The 13,278-nt window shown below is 42.5% G+C and overlaps 1 long non-coding RNA gene across 1 annotated transcript; it reads left to right on the top strand.

The window, feature by feature from the left end:
• Positions 1-387: 387 nt before the first annotated feature.
• LOC130704968 (uncharacterized) lies at positions 388-5,598 on the top strand. Its single transcript, XR_009005570.1, has 2 exons — positions 388-977; positions 1,322-5,598. It is a non-coding gene; the product is annotated as an uncharacterized LOC130704968 (long non-coding RNA).
• The last annotated feature ends 7,680 nt before the right edge of the window (positions 5,599-13,278 follow it).

Genomic DNA, 13,278 nt, shown 5'->3' with positions numbered 1-13,278 from the left:
TTCACCATCTGCCCTTTTACACATTTTTAAGGGTTGTCTGTTTTCCCTACTAGAGTGTAAATTTCAAGGGGGCATAAATTTTTGCCCCCCTTCACTGCTGCATTCCCCAGGGCTTATGTGGCACACAGTAGGTGCTCAATTAATAGGGGGTAAATGAGTGAACGAATGAAAGATTGTAAGGAGCCTCAGTGTCTTAACAGTGGGGGTGTGAGGGAATGGAGAAATACGCATGCTCGGGAAATTCTGAAAAATTACCGTTTGTTAGGGCAAGCCAAGAGGGCGTCCGGACCTCACGTGGCACCTCCCTCGTCCTTCCCCCTGCCGGAACGTTTCAGTCCCGGAACCTTGGCTCGCGGGTCCCGCGCGCCTGCACTTCCGGTACCTCTCTTCTCTAGCCAGCAAAGAGAACTGCCAAGTCAGTTCCGGCAGAGAGCGCGGTGAGAAGCGGATCGCGGCCTTCTAGCCCGGGGCCCTCCAGGCCCTCCGGCCTCCGGTCGGCAGGTGAACTGGGGGGCCCCCGGGATTGGCTCAGGCTGTGTCTTGCCGAGCCCCAGAGCCCTCGCCGCAGCCGCCCACTGGCAGGGCCCGAGCCTGGAAGCAGCAACGAACTTCTCCCCCACCCCCACCTCCGCGACCTAATGGCGGCGGCCCCTTGGAGCCCAGATCCCGCCCACCGCCGGGTCTCTTGACCCCACGCTGTAGGGGTTAGGCGAAGCCTCCGGCAGGCCACCGAGGACGTGGCGCCTTTGGGCGTCGGGCGTGGCAGGGCGAGAAGAATGGTGGCCACTGGAACGCCGCGGAGGGCCCTTAGAGTTTCGAGGGCCCGGGAAGGGGGGTCTGCGTGGACGCCAGCTCAGCCACCCTTAGGCCTTGGAGCCCGCGCGGATCCGGGACCTGAGGTGACCTCTCTGTCCCAGTTGGACGAGACCTCACCTCGTCCGGAGAACTACGGACAAAGGCCTGAACGGGCCCGGAAGGTGAGCGGAGCCCCGGTCGACGACGGGTGGAACGTTAGCGGGTCATCGGGCGGTTGGTCGTCGTTCTACCAAGACTTAGATGTCGGAAGATAGAAATGGTAGAATAACGTACCACATGCGGCCAATAGGAAGTGCCCGCCACCCTTTGGGAAGATTTACTGGCCGTTTATAGAAGGCCTGTGTATATAATATGAAAAAGCTGCTCTCAACTTTCCCCCCAACCTTTCGAAAGAAAACTTTTCGCTACATATAGGCCTTCTAGATGTGAAGAGGTTGCCGACGTATGATAGAGTTAAAGTCACATGTCTTGTAAATGCCCATTTGTTTCTTTAAAAAAACCGTAGAAAAGAAATGTCTTCTGGAAATGACTTTTCGAAATGGAGTTGTTTGACCACCTCTAGAGGCGACATCAGGAGCCACAGAGGTCCACGTTTGTCCAGTGGGTTAGAGGACATGGAATGGCAGACGTTGAGGAGGAAGAAAAGAAGGTTCTATGCCAGACTGGTCACAGTTAGAAGACTTTTCCATATTAGAACCATTGTTTTGTGTGTGCATTTTATTCCTTACTACTGTAATGTAGTTGACAATAAGTACTTTTTTGAAATATCTAGTCTTTCTAGATGTTCTGAAGTGCCTGATACATGTTCAAAGTAGAGGTAGTAAAAAGACATTTTGTAAATATCTTTTTGTTAAAATTCGTATGAAATGTTGTTTTGGGGGGGGAGGGGTGGCCAAACCACCTTTTTGAACAGTACGCAGTATGCACTGTGTTTGTGCACTGGTTCAAGGTCGGGGAGAGGAGAAGGAAGTGCAAAGAGCTCTGTGCCAGTGTGTTTATAGTGAGGCAAGATTAACCATTGTCTTTTTTATGTTCCTGCATTTTGTTTCACTTTGCTGTGTATATAGTGTATATAATGGACAAATGAGTCCTAATTTACAACACCTAGTCTTTCTAGATGTTAAAGAGGTTGCCAGTGTATGACAAAAATAGTTAGTAAATAATACATTTTGTATATTTTGTGTTAAAATTTCTAGGAAAGATTGTCTTCTGAAAATTTGAGCATTATAGCCCTCTGGGTTGGAGGCGGGGGAGAGAGAGAAGGGGGTTGGTCTTAAAATGGCTAGAATGCTGGTATTTTGAAGACACTTTCAGATTATAACTGTTACATGTGTGCAGTTCGTTCAATACTGTTCTGTATATAGTGGACAAATTAAGTCCTTATTTGAAACATCTAGTCCATCTAGATGTTTAGAAGTGCCCAACGTATGTTAAATGTAGAGGTAGTAAAATATCACTTTGTAAATATCTTTTTGCTAAAATTCATAGGAAGTACTGTCTTTGGGAATGTTAAATGTTAAACCACCTCTCTGAACAGTATACTATTGTCTATACTTGTTCAGTGGTTTGGAGGAGGGAGGGAAAGAATTGCAAAAGGTAATATGCTAGTGTGTTCATACCTGGACGTTTTCATACAAAACCATTTTTTGTATGTTCATTTTGTTTTGCTGTGTATATAGTGTATATAATGGACAAATTGAGCCCTAATTTTGCAACATCTAGTCTCTAGATGTTAAAGGGGTTGCCAGTGTATGACAAAGTAGTTAGTAAAATTAGCACATTTTGTCCACTTTATTGAAATTCATAGGAAAGCTTGTCTTCTGTAAATGACTTTTGGATATGAATTTGTTCAACCATCTCTAAGCATTACACATGCATGTACTTGTCCACTGGATTGGCGGCGGAGAGAAGGAAGTGAGGGAGGAAATGGTTCAGGCCAAAATGGTCATATTTAGAAGATACCTCAGATTATAACCCTTGTTACATGTGTGCAATTTTATTTAACAGTGCTGTGTACATAGTGGACAAGTAAGTTCTTATATGAAATATCTATTCTTTCTAGATGTTTAGAAGTGCTTGATGTATTTAAAAGTAGTTTTAGTAGAATAATGCTTCTTGTAAATAGCTTTTAAAAACTGATGGGAAATACTGTCTTTGGAAATGGAATTGTTAAACCTCCTCTCTGAACAGTATACTCTGTGCTTGTTCATTGGGTTTAAGGAGGTGGGCGGGAAGATTGCAAAAGATGTTTTGCTAGCAGTTACTAGAACATTGCAACTTACCCATTGCTCTATATGTGACATGCATTTTGTTTAACTTTACTGTATATATTTTGTATATACTGGACCAATGGGTCCCAATTTTATAATATCTAGTTTCTAGATATTAAAGAGGTTGCCAATGTATGACAAAAGTAGAGTTAGTAAACTAACACATTTTGTACACTTTGTGTTAAAATTCATTGAAAGGCCGTCTTCTGAAAAGGACCTTTGGAAGTGAAATTGTAAATCATATCTAAGTGACACCTGTGCCTGTACTTGCCCAATGTTGGATGGATGGCCGAAAGGAGGTACTGGGAGAAGTGAAGTGTTCTAGATTAGAATGTTCCTATGTAGAAGACACTTTCAGATCTAACCATTGTTACATGTGTGTAGTTTATTCAACACTACTGTGTATATAGTGGACAAACTTAAGTCCTTATTTGAAACATCTAGTCTTCCTAGATGTTTAGAAGTGCACAAAGTATGTTAAAAGTAGAGGTAGTGAAGTAACATATTTTGTAGATATATCATTTTGTTAAAATCCATATGAAATACTGTCTTTTAGAAATGGAGTGATCAAAATGATCAAACCACCTCTCTGAGCAGTACACATTATTTTATTTGTGCTGGTTCAGGGAGAAAGAAGAAAGTGTAAACGGCTTTATACCAAGACTAACCATTGTCCGGTATGTCTCTGCGTTTTGTTTTACTTGGCTGTGTACATAGTGTACATAAAGGACAGAGGTCCAAATTTACAACATCTAGTCTTCCTAGATGTTAAAGAGGTTGCCAGTGTATGACAAAAATAGCCGATAAATACATTGTGTACACTTTGTGTTAAAATTCATAGGAAAGACTTCTGAAAACAACTGGAGGAAGTAAAATTGTTAAAATCCCCTCTAAGCATTACAGATGCTTATTATTCTTGTCCGCTGGGTTGATAGAGATGAGAAGGGGAAGCTTCTAGGCCAGAGTGTTCCTGTTTAGGAGACACTTTGTGACTATACCCTTTGTGTGCAGTTTCTTCAGTGCTACTACATGTATATATAGTGGACAAACTTAAATCCGTATTTGAAACATCTAATCTTTCTAGATGTGTAAAAGTGCACAACATATGTTGAAAGTAGAGAGTTAAAAGTAACACGTTTTAAGTATTTTTTTTCTGTTAATTCATAGGAATGGTTGTATTGGGGGAGTGGAAATTGTTAAACTTGAGTCTTGGAGAGTAAGCTGACTATTCACTGGGTGGTGGGGAGGCGGGGAGCAGACAGGGAAGGAAGTACAGAGAAGGGATCTGTGCCCATGAGTCTTTAGACAAGTTCAGATTGTCTAACCATTGTTCTATTTGTGTGTTTTAGTTAATTGCTGTGTATTAAAGAATAAGCAAGTCCTAATGCCCAAAGTATATTAAAAGTAGAGGTAGTAAAATTACCCCTTAATAAATGCCCTTTTGTTGGTTTTTAGGAAGGGCTGTGTCTTCTGGGAGCGTCTATGTTAATCCACCTCTTGGAGCTAGATACAGTCCTGTACTTAGTCGCTGATATGCTGGAGGAGGGGTAAGAGGAAGGGTGAAGGGAAGGGCTCTTGGCTAATACCTCCATATCTAGAAGACAGTTTTAGGTTATAACCATAGGTCTAAATGTGCATTTTTGTAAAGTACCAATGCTTATTATGGACAAGGTTCATTCATTATTTTGCAACATCTAGGCTTTTTAGGAGTCCTGAGGTGACAATGTATGATAAAAAGTAGAGCTAGTGAATTAACCAATTTGTAAATATCTTTGTTACCATTGATAAAAAAGTAGCATCTTGGACATGGAATTGTTAAACCATCTGAGAAATGTACACAAGGACTTGTTCATTAGGTTGGCAGCAGAGGGGCAGAAGGAAGTATAAAAGGGAGGGAAGTATGGATATGTTCCTTTTTATATTTTGATGATAACCATTGATGTATGTGCATCTCTTAGCTGTACTATAGGAATACATTGTTAAGTAATTCAGTGGAAACATACCTCCTTGCTAATACTTTAATAGTTTAGATCAGATAATGAATCCTCTTAAAAGCATTATACTTTGGGTACTGTGTTGCTTTATGTCTCATTTTTAATTGAACGTTAAGGGAATGTAGTATTTTAAGCATAACTCTGCCAATATCTTTATCTAGAGGCCTGTTGCCATTTTTGTCTTTTCTGAAGTTTTTGTCGCCAAGAAAGGATTACATTTTTTTTCCTTCCAGATTGAGTTGGTGTAGTGTATTTTTGGTTATCAAAATACTCATAGCTTTGGGACTTTGAAGTGGTAAATATTCATGATGTGTGAAAAGCATGATACATAACTGTATGATCTTAATTACATAAAAATGGATGCTTAGTTGTGTTTAAATACACAAACGAGACCTAGAAGGACACATCAAATGGTAAACTGCTTGTGATGGTGGATGACTTTGTTTTTTGCTTCTTGTGTTCTTTGTTTTCCTATTATGCACATGTTAACTTTTAAGAAATAAATGTTATATTGAAAACCTTAATGAAGTCTCCATAGAAGCATAGTGTCCACACCCTTCATGCCTGGGCTATGAGGTATCTGAAGTGTCATGTCTTACGATGCCTTCCATTGCTTAGATGTAAGCCCCGCTACCCCCAGCGCCGTGCCTTGCTGTTCTAGGTAACTAGTTCTGTGCTTCAGTGATTCCAGCTTTGCTCAAGCTATTCCTTCTGCCCATAGCGCCCTTCCCACGTTTTTCTTTCTTTTTTTTTTTTTTTTTTTGTCGATTTATTTTATTTATTTATTTCTGGCTGCATTGGGTCTTTGTTGTTGCACGTGGGCTTTCTCTAGTTGGCGGTGAGCGGGGGCTACTCTTCGTTGTGGTGCGCGGGCTTCTCATTGCGGTGGCTTCTCTTGCGGAGCACGGGCTCCAGGCACGCGAGCTCAGTAGTTGTGACTCGCAGGTTCTAGAGCGCAGGCTCAGTAGTTGTGGCGCATGGGCTTAGTTGCTCCGCGGCACGTGGGATCTTCCTGGACCGGGGCTCGAACCCGTGTCCCCTGCATTGGCAGGCGATTCTTAACCACTGCGCCACCAGGGAAGCCCCCCTTTCCACATTTTTCATCTAGCAAAATCATTCTGTTGCCCTCTCAAATTTTGTATACAGTCTTGCCTACAAGAACCTGACACGCCAGAACCAAATGTCAGAAGTTAGGCCCTTTCCCTTGCAGCCCCTACTTGTGCCTCTTGTATCGACATATGGAACCCACTTGTACTGTCATTGTTACCTGAAATTCTACTGGATTGAGCTCTGGCTTAAATCATCTTACCACAGGGTGCAGCACAATGGCTGACACATAGTAGGTGCTTAGGAAATGTCCGTTGAATACAAAAGAGCCAAAAGCTTAGCTTTTCAGACAGTTGTATGGCGTAGCTGCTGCCGGCATCAGTTGAACAGTCAGGGCTTCCCAGGCTGGCGGTTCCTATCAGCTGACCAAACCAGAGGGTGAAGGTTGGATGCAGCACCACCCACCCCAATCAGGCATCAAATATTCTCTAATGGACTACCAGAGGGTTTCTTATACCCAGCTTTGAGAGTGAAGCTCAAGAGACACTGGCCTTGAAATGTGGGGAGGTGGCATTTCTGGTGCTTCCCTGGGTGCTCTTGGTATAACATGGGTGGGCTGGGAGCCAGTGAGGGCAGGTAGAGGAGGCCCTTCCCATTGCCATCTTCTCCTGTTGACGCCCCTATGAGACAGGTGTTAGCTGACGGAGACGGGCTTCAGGGAGGCACATATGCCTGGAACCCCTGGCCTGGAAGGAAAGAACCAGGTGCATTTGGACAACTCATCCCAGGCTAGGACCAGTCTGCAACCCCAATCCACCAGAGCTGGAGAAAAAAGCTGAAGCTCTCTGTAATTAAAGGTGGAGTCATCCATAAAGGTCTGGGGGGTGGGGGAAGGTAGGCTCATGAAGAGTTAAAGAGAAAAGGTTAGCTCTCAGAAAGGCAGTCCTGGACCCCCAGGCAAAGCTAACCCTCAGTGGACAGAAGAGGAAAGTGAAGTCCAGAGGGGACAGGCCCCACCGGGATCACACCTCATAACTAACAACATGTATTGCCAGGGAAAGAGCACTGGAAGGGAGTCAGAGGCCTCAGCTCTCGTCTCAGCTCTCTCACGAGCTAGGGAACACTGGCCACCTGATCCCGTCTGAGCCTCAGTCCCCTCCTCTGTAAATGAGGGCTTTGTTCTGGCTGGTTGATGAGGTGCGCCTCTCAGATCAGATGCTGGGCTTTTCAAAGCCACAGATTTCAGCAGCAGAGCCTGGGCCAGAAGCTTCTAAATCCCATTCTCTAGTACAAGGAAGCAGGGTCCCTGGAGAAATGGTTAATTCCAGGGCTGCAACAGGAAAGTACGAGATCATCCTGGAATATCCTGTGGCAGCAGAAAACAAGAAAGTGCCTCAGAGAATGATAGGAACAGGTCAAAAGGACCCCAGAAGCCAGCTTGAAGTGGCTTCCATTGGCCTAATCTGTGGCAATTTGTGCATCAAAATAGAAAATGATAATAACAGATAATACACTGAATAAAATAGGAAGCCATGAGTCCAAAGCTGATATAAATAAAGGAATAAATGGAAAGTATGATAAGGAAGGGAATATTTACATAGTTCCAAAGCACCTCCTCACAAAATACCTATTAAAAGGGAATAAGACACGCTCAACAGAGTGAAATGGCAACCTATGGAATGGGAAAAAATACTTGCAAATCATATATCTGATATATCTAGAATACATAAAAAACTCTGACAACAACAAAATCCAATTAAAAAATTGACAAAGGACTTGAATAGACATTCTTCCAAAGATGACATACAGATGGCCATCAAGCATATGAAAAGATGCTCAACCTCACTAACAATTAGAGAAATGCAAATCAAAACCACAATGAGATATCAACTCACACCCATTAGGATGGCTACTAACAAGAACAGAATGACAAGTGTTGACAAGGATCTAGAGGAATTGCAACCCTTGTTCACTGTTGGTGGGATTGTAAAATGGTGCAACTGCTATGGAAAACAGGATGACAGTTTCTTAAAAAAATCAAAACTAGAACCACCATATGACCCAGCAGTCCCACTTCTGGATATATATCCAAGAAATTTGAAAACAGGTCTGAAAGAGATATTTGCATATCCATGTTCATAGCAGCACTATTCACAAAAGCCAAGAGGTGGAACCCAAATTTCCATCAACAGATGAATGGATAAACAAAATATGGTATATACACGCCATGGAATATTATTCAGCCTTAAAAAAGCAAGACATCCTGACACATGCTACAACTGGGATGAACCTTGAGGACATTGTGCTAAGTGAAATAAGCCAGTCACAAAAAGACAAAGACTGTATGATTCTGCTTATATGAGGTATCTAAAGTTGTCAAGTTCATAGAGACAGAAAGTAGAAGGGTGGTTACCAGGGGCTGTGGGGAGGGGGAAAGGGGAGTTGTTTAGTGGGTACAGAGTTTCAGATTTGCAAGATGAAAAAGTTCTGGAGATCTCTCTCACAATGTGAATATACTCAACACTCTTGAACTGTACACCTAGAAATGGTTAAGGTGGTAAATATCATGTTACGTGTTTTTTTTTTTTAACCACAACATACGTATGTACATACATACATTTTAAAATGAAAATGAAATAAACAACAAGAGTAACTTTACAGTGGAGACACCATTTTAATCCAATAATAAGTTACCACCAGTAATGGGACAAATCGAAATCTTGCACCACCTGATAACATCCAATGGGAAGAACACAGCATCACTTCTGGGATTTCCTGCCCAAGATGCATAACCTAAATCGAACCATGAGAAAACATCAAAGAGGCCCTTTCTTGTAGAAAGAACACTCTACAAAATAACTGGTCTATAATCTTCAAAAGTATCAAGGTCATGAATGTCAAAGAAAGGCTGAGAATTATATCAGATAGAAGGAAACCAAAGAGGCATGCCAACTAAGTGTACTGCACGATCGTGAACTGGATCCTTGGCTATAAAGGATGTTATTGGGACAACTGGCAACATGTGGATGGGCCCTGAGGATTCGATGGCTGTAATGTGTCAATGATAATTTCCTGATTTTGATGGTTGTGGTTACGTAAGAGAATGTCCTTGTTTGAGGAAATAAACACTAAATTATTTGGATGTGCTGATGCATCCGGTCCCAACTTACTCTCAAATGGCTTTTTTGTATTGTAACTAACTGCAACTTTTCTGTGAGATGATTTCAAAATTTATAAAATTAAACAGAAAAGAAATGTCCATGATACTCTGTTAAGTAAAAAAACCAAAATGTATAACACTGTGCTGTCCATTATGGTGGCCACTACCTACCTATAGCTATTTTAAATTACTTAAAATTAAAAAGTCAGTCCTCAGTCACGTTAGCCACATTTCAAGTGCCCAGTAGCCATATATGGCTGGTGGACATGTATGATCGAACATTGTCATCATTGCAGAAAATTCTACTGGACAGAACTGGTATAGCTTCTTCCTTTTTTTTTTTTTTTTTTTTGGTTAAAATAATAAATAAGGAAATGGGTATGAGTATGTGAACTTTGAGAAGGTTATGTACCAAACTGTTAGTCAGGTTATCCTTGGGAGATGAGATTAGATGGGTGAAATAGTGGAAATGTTTCAATTCTCATTATATACATTTAAAATTTGGGATTATGAAAGAAAAATTTTTAGAATTTTTCTAATATTTATATCCATATAGATAAATATCTACCTACCTACTACCTGTCTGTCTATATTTTTAAAAGCATGTTTTAGGAATTACTTGATGCCAGTGAAGTTTTAAATGACCTTTCTTGTGATGAAGACCTATGAAAAGGGAATTTAAATTTCACGGCGCTACCAGTAACGCTTGAAGAGGCAAATAGCTCATGGGTGCCTCCTGCTTCACCACGCAAAACAGGATCTCGCTCACGTCACTTGACATAACCCAAGAGTCCCAAACAAGGGGCCAGGCTCTAACTGCAATAGGACAGACTGCCATTAAACAGGAGGAAGAACTTTCTGACAGTATCAACATGAAACCTTAAGGACAAGGGATCATGGAAGACTGAGGATGTTTAAGAGAAACCGAGATTTGGAGCCAAACAGACCCAGGTTTGAATTCTGGCTCTTCTACCAAACCAGTAGTGTGAAAATGGGGGTAATACTAACCTTGCATGAGTGTGCAGTGCCGGGTGGTGTTCCAACTACTTTACGTGTGTTATCACATCATCCTTAAATCCTTTTTTTTTTTTTAAACTGTTAAAAACCACACTCCTGATATTCGCCCCTAAATGTACTTCTCCTACAGTCTTCTCTGTCTCAGGGAATGGCTACTCCATCCTTCCACTTGCTCAAACCAAAATCTTTGGAGTTATCCTTAGTTCCTCTCTCTCATTCCTGACATTCAGTCCTTTAGCAAACCCTGATCGGTTCTACCATCGAAATATGTCCACAATCAGCCCCATCGAGACACCACCACAATCAATATGGTGATCTGAGCCACTGTAATCTCTTACTTGGATTATGGCACTGGCTTCCCAGCTGTCCCCCACCCCCGTCTCCCCATGCCACCCTCATGCTTAAACCCCAAGTCTGTAGTCAGATCATATCACTCCTCTGCTAAGAACCTTCCAAAGGCTCCCTTCACATGATCATGAGCTGGCCTCCAGTCCGTCTCTGCCTTTGCCCTCTTTCAATTTCTCTCTCCTTTGACTCCATTCCAGCCACACCAGCCTTCTTGCTGCTATGCTTGAATGTGCTCTCTCTCTGTCTGGAACATTCTTGCCCCGATATCTGCATGGCTCATCCCCTCACTTCCTGTACTCATCAATATCACGGTCTTAGAGAAGCCTTCCCTGACTATCCTTTACAACGTAGTAACCTCTAACCCACCTCCATCCCCCAGTTACCCTGATTTTTCTTGTGTTCTTTAACCACTGACCCAGAATGTAAGCTCCTTGATGCCAAGGACTGTGGTTTGGTTTGGTGCTGTATCTCTAAGCCCTGACCAGCTCCCTCTCCCTACAGCATGTCTGCTAATTGGAGATATACTGGTTGAATTCATCTAGATTTCAGTTCAGTCCTTCCAGTTCCCATATGCTTCCCTATCTAATGGAGATGCCAGGAGCCTGGCAGCTAAGGGACAGAAGACAAGCACTGGCATAAAGGGAGGAGGAGGAGATAGGCAGCCAGCAGTCTCCAGGGCTCTCCTCTCAAAAAGGCAGAGGACCGCATGAGCTGGTAATCATCGAAGCTGATAAGACGTGTATGATAACAGAGCAATGTGCAAATGCAGAATGATTCACCGGTGAGAGCTTTTTACATGTGCAAATCCCCCAGCTGCTGCTGCTGTGATCTGTTAAACTGAGAAATGCCCATATGTGGGACTCCTCTATTTCAACTCTGTGGGCAGGGCTGGCCTCCCCGGTCGGTCTGCAAGTCTCACAGACCCACTGTCGTCTGTATCATTTTGTCCCTGGGTCCCCTTTTTTTCTCCCACCCCAGGTATTTGCTTTCTGAGAGTCAAACTCTGAATTTAGTGTTTTATATGGACTATTTAAGTTAATCTTTGTGACTTTATGAAACAGATGCTTTTATTATTCCCATGTTACAGATGGGGAAACTGAGGCAAAGAGCAGTCGCTTGCCTACTGTCACACAGCTGGTCGGAAGCAGAGCAGCCTAAATCCAGACCTCCTGCTCATAAGCCTGCTCCTCCTGCTCTGTGATGTCGGTAAAATCAGACAGAAGGACAGGAAAAGGTCTGGCTTTATGGGGAAGAGGCTTCCAGAAGAGCAATGAGCAATTCCACTCCATCTCCACACAAAACAAGAAAAAATCTTGAACAGTAGCATGAGTTTTAAGTTATGACCGGAAGAAGAACTTTCTGACAGTATCTTTCAAGATAAAAACCTGCTCTCAGGAAAAGATATGGTCTCAATTTCTAACCATTAAAATCATAGATGAGGGACTTCCCTGGTGGTGCAGTGGTTAAGAATCCGCCTGTCAATGCAGGGGACTCGGGTTCGAGCCCTGGTCTGGGAAGATCCCACATACCACAGAGCAACTAAGCCCATGCGCCACAACTACTGAGCCTGCACTCTAGAGCCCGTGAGCCACAACTACTAAGCCTGTGTGCCACAACTACTGAAGCCCGCGCACCTAGAGCCCACGCTCCGCAACAAGAGAAGCCACTGCAATGAGAAGCCTGTGCACCTCAACGAAAAAACCCAACGCCTCCAATAAATAAATAAATTAATTAAAAAAAAATCATAGATGATCAGTGTTGTTAAGACTTAAAGACCATGAGTCCACCTCCTTCCACTTCCACATGATAAACGTGATAAGGGAGCAAGCGGGGAACAGCCCTCACCGGCAGCCAACCATTCTAGATACTGACTTTGTGGTGCCAGAAGGGACCCGAGGCCAGGAAGTCCAGAGCCAAGTAGAAACAGGCCCCTAATTTAAAGCACCCTGGGAGAAGGTAGCTCCCAGTAAAATGGGTAGGAGGCACATTTGAAAGAAGGGAGTGAAGACAAACTTCCCTACCCTCCTTGGGTGAGAAAAAATTTTGTTACTCTCCTCAGGGACTCAGCAGATTCTTCCTTTCAAATAAGGAAATACTATGTTTCTTTTTTTGCCTTGGCTGTCAGCTCAAGGCTAGATTTTACAATCATCAGGGCTAATGCTCATATTGATACAAATCCATATTGACTTCTTCCATTTTCTTCTTCATTTTAATTGTCTTTTCTAGTGAAATAGCATTTTCCCCCTTTTGCCCTGGATATCAGGGAGCTTCTCACCAGATTTTAAAATAAATTATTACCTAATTACAAAGTCAATTATAAAGTCAATTAGAGTTGTAATTTTTATTTTGAAATGATTTCACACTAAAATTGCAAGAATAGTGAAGCCAGTATGGAAAACAGTATGGCAGTTCCTCAAAATATTAAAAATGGAATTACCATATGATCCAGCAATTCCACTTCTGAGTATATACCAAAAGAACTGAAAGCAGGGTCTCAAAGATATTTGTACATCCATGTTCATAGCAGCATTATTCACAATAGCCAAAAGGTGGAAGCAACCTAAATGTCCAGCAGCAGATGAAGGGATAAACAAAGTGTGGTATGTATTGTACATACAATGGAATT

Source organism: Balaenoptera acutorostrata, chromosome 15 (genome assembly GCF_949987535.1).
Source record: "Balaenoptera acutorostrata chromosome 15, mBalAcu1.1, whole genome shotgun sequence".
Classification (NCBI taxonomy): Eukaryota; Metazoa; Chordata; class Mammalia; order Artiodactyla; family Balaenopteridae; genus Balaenoptera; species Balaenoptera acutorostrata.
Note: the sequence above shows the minus strand (reverse complement) of the source record. Positions and strands in the feature narration are given on the sequence as shown.